A 12,334-nucleotide genomic window follows, 5' to 3' on the forward strand; every position below is an offset into this window, starting at 1 on the left:
CTTTTTCTGTTCCCTTGTCTCCTTGTTTTCTCCTCTTTTCTTTCGTCTTTTTTCCTTTTATTTTTCTATACAACCCTCTTCTATATCCTTTGCATGATATTTTTTTCCACTCATCACAAGTCGCAACGTATAGAACCTTCCCTTAATTATTTTGTTAGTATGCTTGTTTTCTGAGGCCTAAAGTGTGCATTTTTAAGGGAAAAGGAATTGTTTGACCAGAACCACTTACTCTATTTCCTTCTTGTTCTTTGTATCCTGAAAGATTATTTGAAATATTACTTGAGCCTGAGATAGGACTGCTAGAGTTTTGTCCTGAATTTTCATTCAAATTATCTAAAATATTACGAGGGTCAATCAAATGAAAATGAGAAATCGGCTGCCAACAATTAGGTTACGCGCCATCATGGGGGAAAGTTTTGGAGTCGATATACTGATTGAGAGCTGTATTGTCTGAGGTTGACCAACCTACATAGTAGGGAGTGATGCGTGGCAGCAAGACGAAAATGACGTTCACAGTAACGGGAGTGTCCAAGTTCTCGCAGCGTAGTGTGGTGCAGTTTCTAGCCGCTGAAGACGTTTCACCAATTGAAATTCATCGCCATATGAAGAAGGTGTACGTGGACAACTGAAAGTTGCGCGCCTGAGTGTACGAATGGACAAAGCGATACCGACAAGGGCGAACATCACTGGAGGATGATCCGCACCCTGGCCAAGTCCCACACAATCACAACGGAAGAAAATGTTATAGCAGACCAGTGGCGTATACTGGTTAAAGGGTTTGGGCTACCGCTGACCCTATTATTACACAAAATATATCTAACAGTTACTTTAATTTTAATTACTATGGTAAAACTAATAATACAAAATTATTACATTATGTTATATTATAAACTTTTTCTTTTGTAATTTCCTTGGGTTACCGCAGGTAGCCCGCAAAATACGCCCCTGCAGCAGACAATCTCATCCGGGCAGATCGGAGGTGTACAGTGGACGAAGTGACTCAGAACCTGAATATCAGTCATGGATCTGCATACTCAAAAATCCACGAACGATTGAAGTACCATAAACTGCGCTCAAAGTGGGTCCAAAATGACTCACAAATGAGCAGAAACAACACCGAATGGGACTGAGTTTGCAACATCTGATGCATTATGAACAGGAGGTGGAGGCTTTCTTGGAACGTATTGTGACCGTGGAATGTAACATGGTGCAACTACGAACCGCAGAGCAAGCGACACAGCATGCAGTGGAAGTACGTCACATCAACACGCCCAAAAAATTCAGAAATTTCACAACCGCAGGCAAGGTGATGCTCATGCTGTTCTTTGTTTCAGAGGGTCCATTACTCTGCCACTTCATGGAGAGAGGAGAATCTGTTACCTCCGCTCGATACTCCAAAATCCTCCATACTGAATTGCGTCATGCCGTCAAAAACAAGCAACCTGGACATTTGCGTGAAGGTGTCATTTTGTTACACGACATTGCGCGACCACACACAGTTCGGCACACCATTCGAGACCTGCGCTGAGAGGTGCTCGAACACACCCCTTACAGCCCGGACTTGTTACCTTGCGTCTTCCAGATTTTCAGCAAGCTCAATATTGACCTGGAATGGCGCCGGTTTGCTACGGTCGGTGACGTGATTGAGGCATTGCAGCAGTAGTGCCACCAGCAGCCGAAAGACTTTTATGAACAAGATATAAAAAATCTGGTGAACAGGTGGGATAAGTGCCTAAACACTGGTGGAGATTATTTTGAAAAATAAAATTTCTCTGTGGAGAAAAACATTTTTCGTTTTCATTTTACTGACCCTCGTACTTGGGCCTGGGATAGCACTGTCACTATCATCTCTGTCCTGGCAATTCTTGTAATTCTTGTAGCTTCATCTTCAATAATTACTATTGTTGTATCAGCGTGCCTGAGTAAGACCCAGGAAAGGAAAAGGATCGTAGCTTTAGGTATTTTTGGCTGCCTTTCACAAATAGTATAAGGTAAAAGCCATGATAATTATAACAATTTAATATAAGCAGACTGAGAGAGATAAGTTAATATAAAAATACAAAAAACAAAGAATTATAAATCTAATAATATAAAGTAGTGAGAGAATGAAAGAGAGAAAATTAATGTCTACCATCGAAAAGAATGTAAGAATGGCGATGCATCACAGAGTAAATTAAACACTCATTGAAAGTACAGTCCGGATAGACTCGGGCTCAAACAAGTCATATAAAGTTGTAGTCTCCAACCTTTAGCTGAATTAAAGTTCAAATCCATGGGAAGTACACCATAACAAAGTGAGCCGCTATATACATTAATGGCGTAGCGACGTCAGAGAACTTCCCTGTAGGTTTATGGACGTTAATGATTCCACGTAGTGTAGAAAATGGAAATTAGGAATGCTGGCCAGCGTGCTGTTAAGAATTAAACAGACCATCCTTAGTCTGTAAAGCGATGATATCCAAATGATGTTCCACCGATTAATTATACCACACAGAAGTCGTAGCTATCCAAATCAGCGGGGTCACCTCGACCACCGCAACCACGTAATACGATGAGTTGACGACTATCTCAGCCGAGACGGAAGACTGCCCGTTTCTCTCTTGACGTAACTGCGTCGAGTTCTCTCACCAACTGCACGTTAGCCTGGGCTCCTAGCCAAGAGGCCTTCAAATAAGAGAGGGATTCAGTCCTATCCTTTTCCATGTTAACCGCTGCTAACTCATTCAACTAGCACTACGAGCGCTACCATCGTTTCTTACCAACATTGCATCACTGAATTCGATCTCCAGGAAATGGAAAATGAGCATGCGTGCTTTTGGTTTAAGTTGTCAGACCTGTTAAGGTAGAAAGGCGAAAGAAAAAAACGAAGGCGAAGGAAGACATCTTGATTTGTCTTTGTCTTGTATCTGTTGTGTTTATAGCTGCGTGTGGGAAGAATGCCGTCGTACGTAAGGTGCGAGTACTTAAATTATACGAATAAAAAGGACAGTCACCCGAACAAGTGCTTCTTCAAAATACCGGGAGATAGTGAAAGGTGAGTTTTCATTTACAATAATAGTAATTTTATCACTTAAACTAATTTGATGTAGCATACTGTAGATTTTCTAGTCACGTGCAACATTATAAATTATATTAGATACCGGATACTAATTCGTGTATATATATATATATATATATATATATATATATATAATTCAAATGTATATTTAATTCCTGTGTTATGTATTCGTCTAATTTAACAACACCACGTGGTGGATATTTTTCAAGTGAAGGATCTATTGCAGTTATTCTTTGTATTGAAACTCCGGTACCCTGCTGCACACGACACTGATGTTTGATTTATCTTGTTTGCTACAATTTTAAAAGTTATTTTCAGTGATTTAGCAACTTTTTTCTGCCGTGTGTGATGCGGCAAAGTTCCGAATGATAATCACAGGAACGCTTGTTCGCACAAGGTACCACGAAATAGTGTTCCTGTGCTTTATATTTATATTTATTATATTATATCATAGTGTATATTATGTGTTATTAAATTACTTTTATTTCCCTTTTTTATTTCAGATGCAAGGCATGGCTAGAAGCAATGGGCAGAGAAGACTTAAAGGTTAATCTGCCCAAGAAATTACATAACAACTTTCGGGTGTGTGCGGACCATTTTGAAGATAAGTACTTCTCAAGTACCCTCCGCACACATCTGAATAGAGAAGCCATACCTTGCAAAGTTCAGGCTATCTCCATCGGTCAAGGTAACTTATTTAACTGTGTACTTCTTAGACATCATCGACTTACTTCTAAAACAGTCCAAATTTATTATTTTTAAAAATGCGTCTGGTGATAACGCCTAGTTATTATGAAATTACTATTACATTTTGTATATAACAAATGCATAAAAATTGTTAGCTGGGTTTAAAAATAAAAAGTCCTTTGGTGCAATTTCCTGAAATGCAGTTACAAGATTTTTAAAGTAAGCCAATGATGTGCAATTTCACTACTTCAGAACGTAGCCTGTATTGGGCTTAGTAGACCCCATAACTGCAACCTCTATTCGTGGTGTTATAGGCCTGCTTACTCTTACTGTTTATAATTATTTATTTTCTGTTGTTTTGTTTTATACAGATTCTGCAGGACCCAGTAATATAGAGTGGGAGGTGGCGGCTGCTCAACCCACTCCAAAAATGGGTCTGGCGATAACACCTAGTTAGTATGAAATTGCTTCTACATTTTGTATATAACAAATGCATAACAATTGTTAGCTGGGTTTAAAAATAAAAAGTTCTTTTGTGCAATTTCCTGAAATGCAGCTACAAGATTTTTAAAGTAAGGCAATGATGTGCAATTTCAGTACTTCAGAACGTAGCCCTTATTGGGCTTAGTAGACCTCATAACTGCAACCTCTATTCGTGGTGTTATAGGCCTACTTACTCTTACTGTTTATAATTATTTATTTTCTGTTGTTTTGTTTTATACAGATTCTGCAGGACCCAGTAATATAGAGTGGGAGGTGGCGGCTGCTCAACCCACTCCAAAAATGCGTCTGGCGATAACACCTAGTTAGTATGAAATTGCTTCTACATTTTGTATATAACAAATGCATAACAATTGTTAGCTGGGTTTAAAAATAAAAAGTTCTTTTGTGCAATTTCCTGAAATGCAGTTACAAGATTTTTAAAGTAAGGCAATGATGTGCAATTTCAGTACTTCAGAACGTAGCCCGTATTGGGCTTAGTAGACCTCATAACTGCAACCTCTATTCGTGGTGTTATAGGCCTGCTTACTCTTACTGTTTATAATTATTTATTTTCTGTTGTTTTGTTTTATACAGATTCTCCAGGACCCAGTAACATGGAGTGGGAGGTGGCGGCTGCTCAACCCACTCCAAGAGCTCCGGAGACAACGGGGAGGTTGATATTAACACCGAAGAGGAGAAAGATTCGCAGCCTTCGAGTGCAATTGCATCGTTTGAGAGGAAGAGTTCTCAAGACTACGCAGAAAGAACCGAAGATACACACTGCCCTTGCATGTATAAAGAGTAAGGTTCCTGGGCCATTATATGAACTGGTAAGAAATTGCATCTCTTCAGATGCACGGTGTGTACAGAGGAATCGGTGGTCACCGGAAATGAAAACAAAGGCTCTTAACATTTATTTACAGAGCCCAAGTTCCTATAGGATGATTAGGAAGTTATTAAATTTCCCTTCAAAGCCTACTTTGCTTAGAGTATTGCAAAAGTATACCACTGATGTTGGTTTTAGTGATAAACTGTTTGACATACTAAAGAATGCCTGTAGTAAGATGACTGAGACTGACAAACTGTGTTGCCTTATGTGGGATGAAATGTCTTTAAAAGCAAACTTGTGCTACAATAGTAATGAAGACATCGTAGATGGCTTTGAGAGGTATTCTGACAATTATTCATCAGATAGAATTGCCAACCAAGGTCTTGTGTTTATGGTTAGAGGTATTTGTAGTAATTACAAACAAGTTCTGGGCTATTTCTTGGCACAATCAAGCACCCCTGGCAATACATTAGTTGAACTCATTGTCAAAGCAATAGAGAAGCTGAGTAGTATTGGTTTAAAAGTAGTAGCTACTGTTTGTGATCAGGGCTCTAATAATCAAAAAGTGTATCATTTATTGGGAGTTACTACAGATCAGCCCTGCTTTACAGTAAATGACAGAAAAATTGTGGCATTTTTTGACACTCCACACTTAATTAAAAGTACCCGAAACATGTTCAGAAAGTATTCTGCTAAGTTTTATGATAATTACACTGCAAAATGGGAGCACATTGTGCAGTTATATAACTCAGATAAAAATAATGAGTTTCGCGCGACAAAACTAACTGATAGAGATGTTTATGTGTCTGGTTTCAGAGTTATGAGGGTGCGAACAGCAGCAAGAGTTTTAAGTCATTCAGTTGCTGCAGCCATTCTCACGATGTCATCTTTTGGAATGCTTGAAGGAGGAGTACACACTGGAAAATTCGTAGGTTATGTGGATAAAGCTTTTGATTCATTAAATGGCAGAGTGATTACTGACAATGCGAAGCCATTATGTGGTGCAGTGAAGGAAGGTACCACCCACCATGAAGTCTGGAAGGAAATGGCGAGCTTTTTTCAGTCTGTCCAATTTATAAATACTGAAGGAAAGAGAGTACATGCACCATCCACATATGGTTGGGTGCAAAATTTTCATGCTGCAAAATTGTTGTGGGAGGTAGCTAAGAAAGAGTGTATGCACTCACTTATGATGGGGAGGATAAACCAAGATTGTTTGGAAAATACATTTTGTATTATCAGAAGGAAAGGTGGTAATAGAGACTACCCTTCGTGTAACGACTTTCGTTACACTTTCCGAGCAGTTGCTGCCCAGAATATGCTAATATGTAGTGACAAGGGAAATTGTGAAATTGACTATGATGTTGTCCTAGCATCTATAGAGTCAACAGGTACTAGTTGTGAGATGGTGGTTAACCCACCAAACTCTGAGGTGAATCAGTTCATTGCACGCAGTTGTAATTTCTCTGATCTGAGTAATGATCTTGTTAACAGGAATGCTATGTTTTATGTTGCTGGTTATCTTGCGAAAAAGCTCTGTTCTGCAAAACAGTGCTGTAATTACTGTTGCACAGCTGTTCTTGACTCTGAAAAAGTCCTCCCAGCTGGTATAACATTTCCTATTTTTAAGGAATATGAAAAAGTTACGAATGGTCTCCAATATCCTTCAGCGAATTTACTTAAATGTGTTGAAGATATGACACATAAGTTTGATAATAACTTCAAAAACCTGATTTCTATGTCTGATGTAGTACAGAGATTTACTAGCCTCATTCAGGATGAAGTTTGTTTTGATTTCCTTGCACCTAATTGTAATTCTGATTGTAAAAGATATTTGGTTTCATTGTTCACAAGAGTGCTGATTCATGCAAGATTACGGCGAATGAATGAAAATCTGTCAAGTGATGATTACAGAAAGGAAGGAAAGAAAATGAAAAAAGTCTTGCATCAATAAAATTGAGTTTTATGTAATATAATTTCAGATTATATTACATTTATGCTATTTAATGTTAGCAATTTATTGGTGCAAGATGAATTTAGTTTTTTTTTTTTTTTTTTTTTTTTTTTTTTTTTTTTTTTTTTTTTTTTTTTTTTGACATTATCAGAAGACATATTTTCATTCAGTTTTCTGAATCTTGCATTGATTTAACATTATAGTGAGAAAAAAAAATAATTTTTGTATTCGAAGTTACAGTGTGAAAGAAAATCAAAATTAACACTATCATGAATTAAGCTCATTAAATTGCTTTATTATATCATTGTCTGACAGCAGATTTTCTAAGCTGTTATGAAACATTTTGGTCATCAGTGTTACACATTCTAATAAATGCGTTGAGGGCAACTGAGGATCTTCATTTACTTTTTCATATTCTTTGAACATGAATGTTATACCCTCTTGTAAGTATTTTTCATTGTCTGAAAGAGCTGCACGACAATAAACACACTGTTTAGCATCGCATGCTTTCTTACCAATATAACCAGGAATATATTATAATGCATTTGCATTCACGAGATCATTACCAACATCAGAGAAATTAAAAGATTCCCTCACCAGCTATTAACCTCTTTCACAATTTCATTTGTTACTACTACATAACATTATTTTGAGCAGCAATGCCCGATTACTGTACTGAATATCATTGCAGGAAGAGTTATCTGGCTTGTTCTACCATCCTTATTTCTAATTATGCAAAAGTAAATCTGTAAATAATCTTGATTAATACTCCAAATTTAGAGCGAGTGCATATCAGTGTAAATTTTTAACAACTTCCCATAGTAATTTTGCTCCATTTAAGTCATAAATTCAACGAGATATGGATGGCACATGCACAGTTTGCCACTATTTATAAAATTGACACTACTAAAAATTCAACATTTCATTCCAGGTGAATACATGCATAGACTTTTCTTCCACAGCCACACATACTGTCTTCCTATTCTCGAAAACTGTACTTCCATTCAGTGAATCAAATGTCTTGTCCATGTTTCCTACAAATTCTGCTCTATGTGTTGCATCTCCTGCATGTACTGCCAGTCTTGGCAAGCAAGAAATGTCTGCAGCTACTGAATGGCTTAATGTCCGTCCTGCAGTTCTTACTCTCATCAGTCTCAATCCACTTGCATACACATGTTTATCATTACTTCTTGTTAACTGAAACTGGTTATCTTCATCAAATTTGTATACTACAGCCCTATATGTTTCCATTTTCCTATTTTGGTCTTGAACTATTGCATTATACTTTTTCGACATATTTCGTGTACATTTTAAGAGATGGTTTGTGTAAAAAAATTAAACAATTCTTATCTGACCATTTGCTGAATAGAATGGTTGATCTGGCTTTACCCCAAGCAAGATGTAAGCTTTTTGATTATTAAGCCTATGCTCATATACAGTTGCTACTACCTTAAGGCCAGTGTTCTGTAATGCCTGAATTGCATTGAAAATAAGATCTACTAGCTATGTATCAGGAGTACCGGAATTTGTTAAAAACTAATTCTGTACCTGCTTGTAATTATGACAAAGACCAGTTGCCGTAAACACATATAAGCACCTGATTTGCAGTTTTACCTGATAATGAATGTTTTCCAAACCCATCAACAGTATCCTCATTATTATTGCTACAAGTTAAACTGATATTTAGTGGCATTTCATTGCATATGTGACAGCACGGCTCACCTGGCAGTCATTTTGTCACAAGCATATTTTAGCTCATATAATATTTTCTCACAAAATCAGCATCATTTGTATATTTAGCAAACTTATGTAGAAGTATGGCTTTAGAAGGAAATTTCAATGACTTTCTGAAAATTCTGTTGCACTTGGACTTTGTAAGTAAATATTAAGGGTTTTACATTTCAATTCTGATGAGCAGTGACATCCCTGAGCAAATTGTGAACAAGAGCTGTACAATTTCTTTATTGGTTCATGTAATTGCTTAGGCACAAATTGCCTCATTGTGCACAGGGCTTGTTCTGTCTTCAGTTCTTCTCGTACCTTGTTTTCCCTTTCCATACTCTAGCGGTACAGTTGGATGCGAAGACTTCGAATTTTCCTCCTTTTTGGTGTTACTGTCTTTCCGGAAGAGAACGGGAGTGAATGTTGTTCAACTATTTCTGTCTGCATTCTAAGTGGAGAAACTTCTGGGGCAATGTCAAGCTTCTTCATCTAGATGTTCCTCTTAGCACTGATGGTGTATCAGAATAAAAATTTCATACGAAGATTTGAAGAGCTGTGTGCCTTTTGGACTTTACATGTGCTTGTGAAACTGGATGCAGAAAGTGATCCTGGTAATATGCTATTGTGTAATACACATTGTGGCCAAGGTTGTATATAAAACACAGGAGCTATCTTCTCGACACACTAAACAAAGCTTGTGAAAGGTACTGCATATATCATATTTAACATTTCATATAATTTAAACACAATGACAGTTACACTAGCCTTCTATGTTATCACAAGGCAAAACACACACACATTGTAACCGCTTATTTGCAACATCAATATTTATTTGTATAAGACTTTAAGAATACAGCATTGCAGACTTCAATTTCTACTGAGGATGATAATACACAAAAACTCTAATGATATATCTAGAAATTTAAGAAAATTAAATAAACTGCCTTTACATTTTTTATGAAATAATCTCTGATTTCCAATAGATATGATGATACATATGATTTTTTTATACAACACTTCCCTGTGATGTTGTTAATTGTAATTATTATTGCACTAATAGGATCATGAAATCTTTCTGTATTGCAATAAGACTGTAGAAGTTAATTGTAACAAAATATAATATTGTATGTTTATGAAAAAAATATTGTTACCTAAATAAATTTAATGCATTCTAACCACGACAGATTTGGTAGGTCATGTCTAATTCATTTCATATTTCACAATCCTTATCCTACCTTCACTTCCTGGCATATCACGATCTAAAAATGCTGTTGGTGTTGGCTCGAGATCTTCATTCCAACGACAAAAAATCAAAATATTAATAGGGATGGTTATATTTCAAACATTGATATAAATATTAATATAACGGAGAGGTGCAGAGTATTTGTAAGTAATAAACTGTAAATAATAATAGGCTATAGAGGGCAGGTGAAGAAAAGTCTTTTGAAATTCCCGCAATTTTTTGCTTGCTTGTGGCGCTCCTCTGGTAGTTGAGAGAAGCTTCTTGACAGATTACACCGTTGCTTACGAGATTATACAAGCTGGCGCATAGCACGATCGAGAGTAGGTCTCTGTGAGTCATGACAATTTCTGCCGCTAGGTTCGCCTCTCTGCCCTATGAAATGATGAATAGTACCATTACAAAGCATTGTGCATCGTGAAAATAGTTCGATTAATTGTGCATTACTCATTGAGTACGAATATTACAAATATGCCAAGCATATTACAGTGTTATTTGAAGTTTGTTCAGCTAAGTTATATTCGAAAATTGTCTGTGTTTTGCTATGTGAAGAACTCTGTACCAACAGGTCGTATCTTTATAGGTTAAGGTAAATGTCAAAGTTCTCTCATATAACAAGCAATGCTATGTTAAAAGTGGCGAATTGCATTTTCCGACTCTCGAATGATGTGACCCGAAATGTAAAATAATTTCATGCATTGTTTCACTTACCAAGCATTACTGATATAGGCCTAATGAAAATGTGAACGACGTGATGTAAACATTGAAGATAATGTTGTTACTGTTTTCCCTTTCTCTTTTAGAAAATACCGACAAAAGTAATGAATTATCTTCATGCTGTACTTATTAGGTAATTAATGTGAATTTGTCTGTATTTTAGACCTGTGTATTGTTACGTAATTATCAGTGAATTAGGTTAGAGAACTTAACAAGGTTAGTATGAGATTAGGTAATGCACCTCAAACTGGTAACTAATAATGGCTGCTGCGAAATAGGCTGAGGTGGTTATCGTGTGAATCAAATTATATCTAGAATATCTAGTTTTATTATATACGGATACGTAAAGTTTTTTTTTTTTTTTGTTTTAGCATGTATTTGTAATTTTGTGAGGTTATGTCTAGCCTAATTTATTTTTATTCTTGTATCATTACCAATACATTAATTTATTTCATATTCATTTCAGGTGTTACGGAGGTGTTACATCTATGGTGGCAACTCTACTTATGTTAGGATATGAAGTAACAGTATATATTCAATTTCATCATTTGCTAAAAATTAAAGAAAACTGTATATCTTCGACTCATTCCATCGTCATTTCTTCTTATGTATGTGAACCACGTTCATTCTAAAAGTGCTACATTAAATGAACACTATAGACAACGTGATGGAACAATTTAGAAGTTACTGTTAAAGTGCTCAACATTTTCAAGTGGTGCTATACCCATTGTTTCAAAATGTACATACATATTTTTATATTTCTATAAGAGGTGTCATAAATTATTTCAGCATATTTGTAAATTCTTCAAAATTAATTCTTCTAATTAATACCATAAAGTAATGAAATAATATAGGCTTAGCCTAGGCCTAAGTTGTATGTGATTTTATACTACCAGTATTGATGTTGATCTTGGTACATTAATCCAATTTCACAGTGTTGTCTTTTGTATTGTGGTTCATAACAATTATAACAGTATGTACGTGGAAATGTTTTTAAAATAATAAATCCTAGCTCATGATTTTAAGTGGTCGTTTCAATGGGAGGTTATATTGGAAACATGATCACAAATGGATAATTTACTGCAAGATACAAGAACTGAATATAAGTGAGTGTTCCGTTGAAAGTGAAAGTGAAAATTTCGTTTTACAAGAGCTAAGTAGGCGTAATATTTATTTTAGAAATTATTTGAAAGCTACAGAATATGAAGAATAGACCTGTAACCATAGAAATCAACTGCGAATGGTGAGTGGCCAGGTTTCATTAATAATTGAAAGGAAGTAAAAATTATTTTCTTCTTATCATCCTGTTTTCAATATTTAAATTTAAGCACCTTTCTCTTCCTTGTTATTTCGTGAGAGATTACTTCATACTATCACATAAGCTAAATTTTTTCTGTACAGATAATAAAAATTACATACATAAGTAGACTACTTGAATATTGACGATACAAACTTCATATACATACCTCACCAGGTATATTCAAGAAGACATCTAATGTACTGTAACCAGCACATGATTAAAATACTGATCAGATGTCCAACAGTTTCTTATTGCACTCTTCACTTCAAAAGTTTGGCACATAGTTAATGAAAATCTTGATCAGGAAATCAATCATAAAAAAGTTAAATGTACACGTTTAAAAC

General features: G+C 35.9%; 1 long non-coding RNA gene across 1 annotated transcript; it reads left to right on the top strand.

Moving 5' to 3' along the window:
- Positions 1-9,970: 9,970 nt before the first annotated feature.
- On the top strand, positions 9,971-11,989 carry LOC138703324 (uncharacterized). Its single transcript, XR_011333109.1, has 2 exons — positions 9,971-10,562; positions 11,157-11,989. It is a non-coding gene; the product is annotated as an uncharacterized lncRNA (long non-coding RNA).
- Positions 11,990-12,334: the final 345 nt, after the last annotated feature.

Source organism: Periplaneta americana, chromosome 7, assembly GCF_040183065.1.
Source record: "Periplaneta americana isolate PAMFEO1 chromosome 7, P.americana_PAMFEO1_priV1, whole genome shotgun sequence".
NCBI classification, from domain to species: Eukaryota; Metazoa; Arthropoda; class Insecta; order Blattodea; family Blattidae; genus Periplaneta; species Periplaneta americana.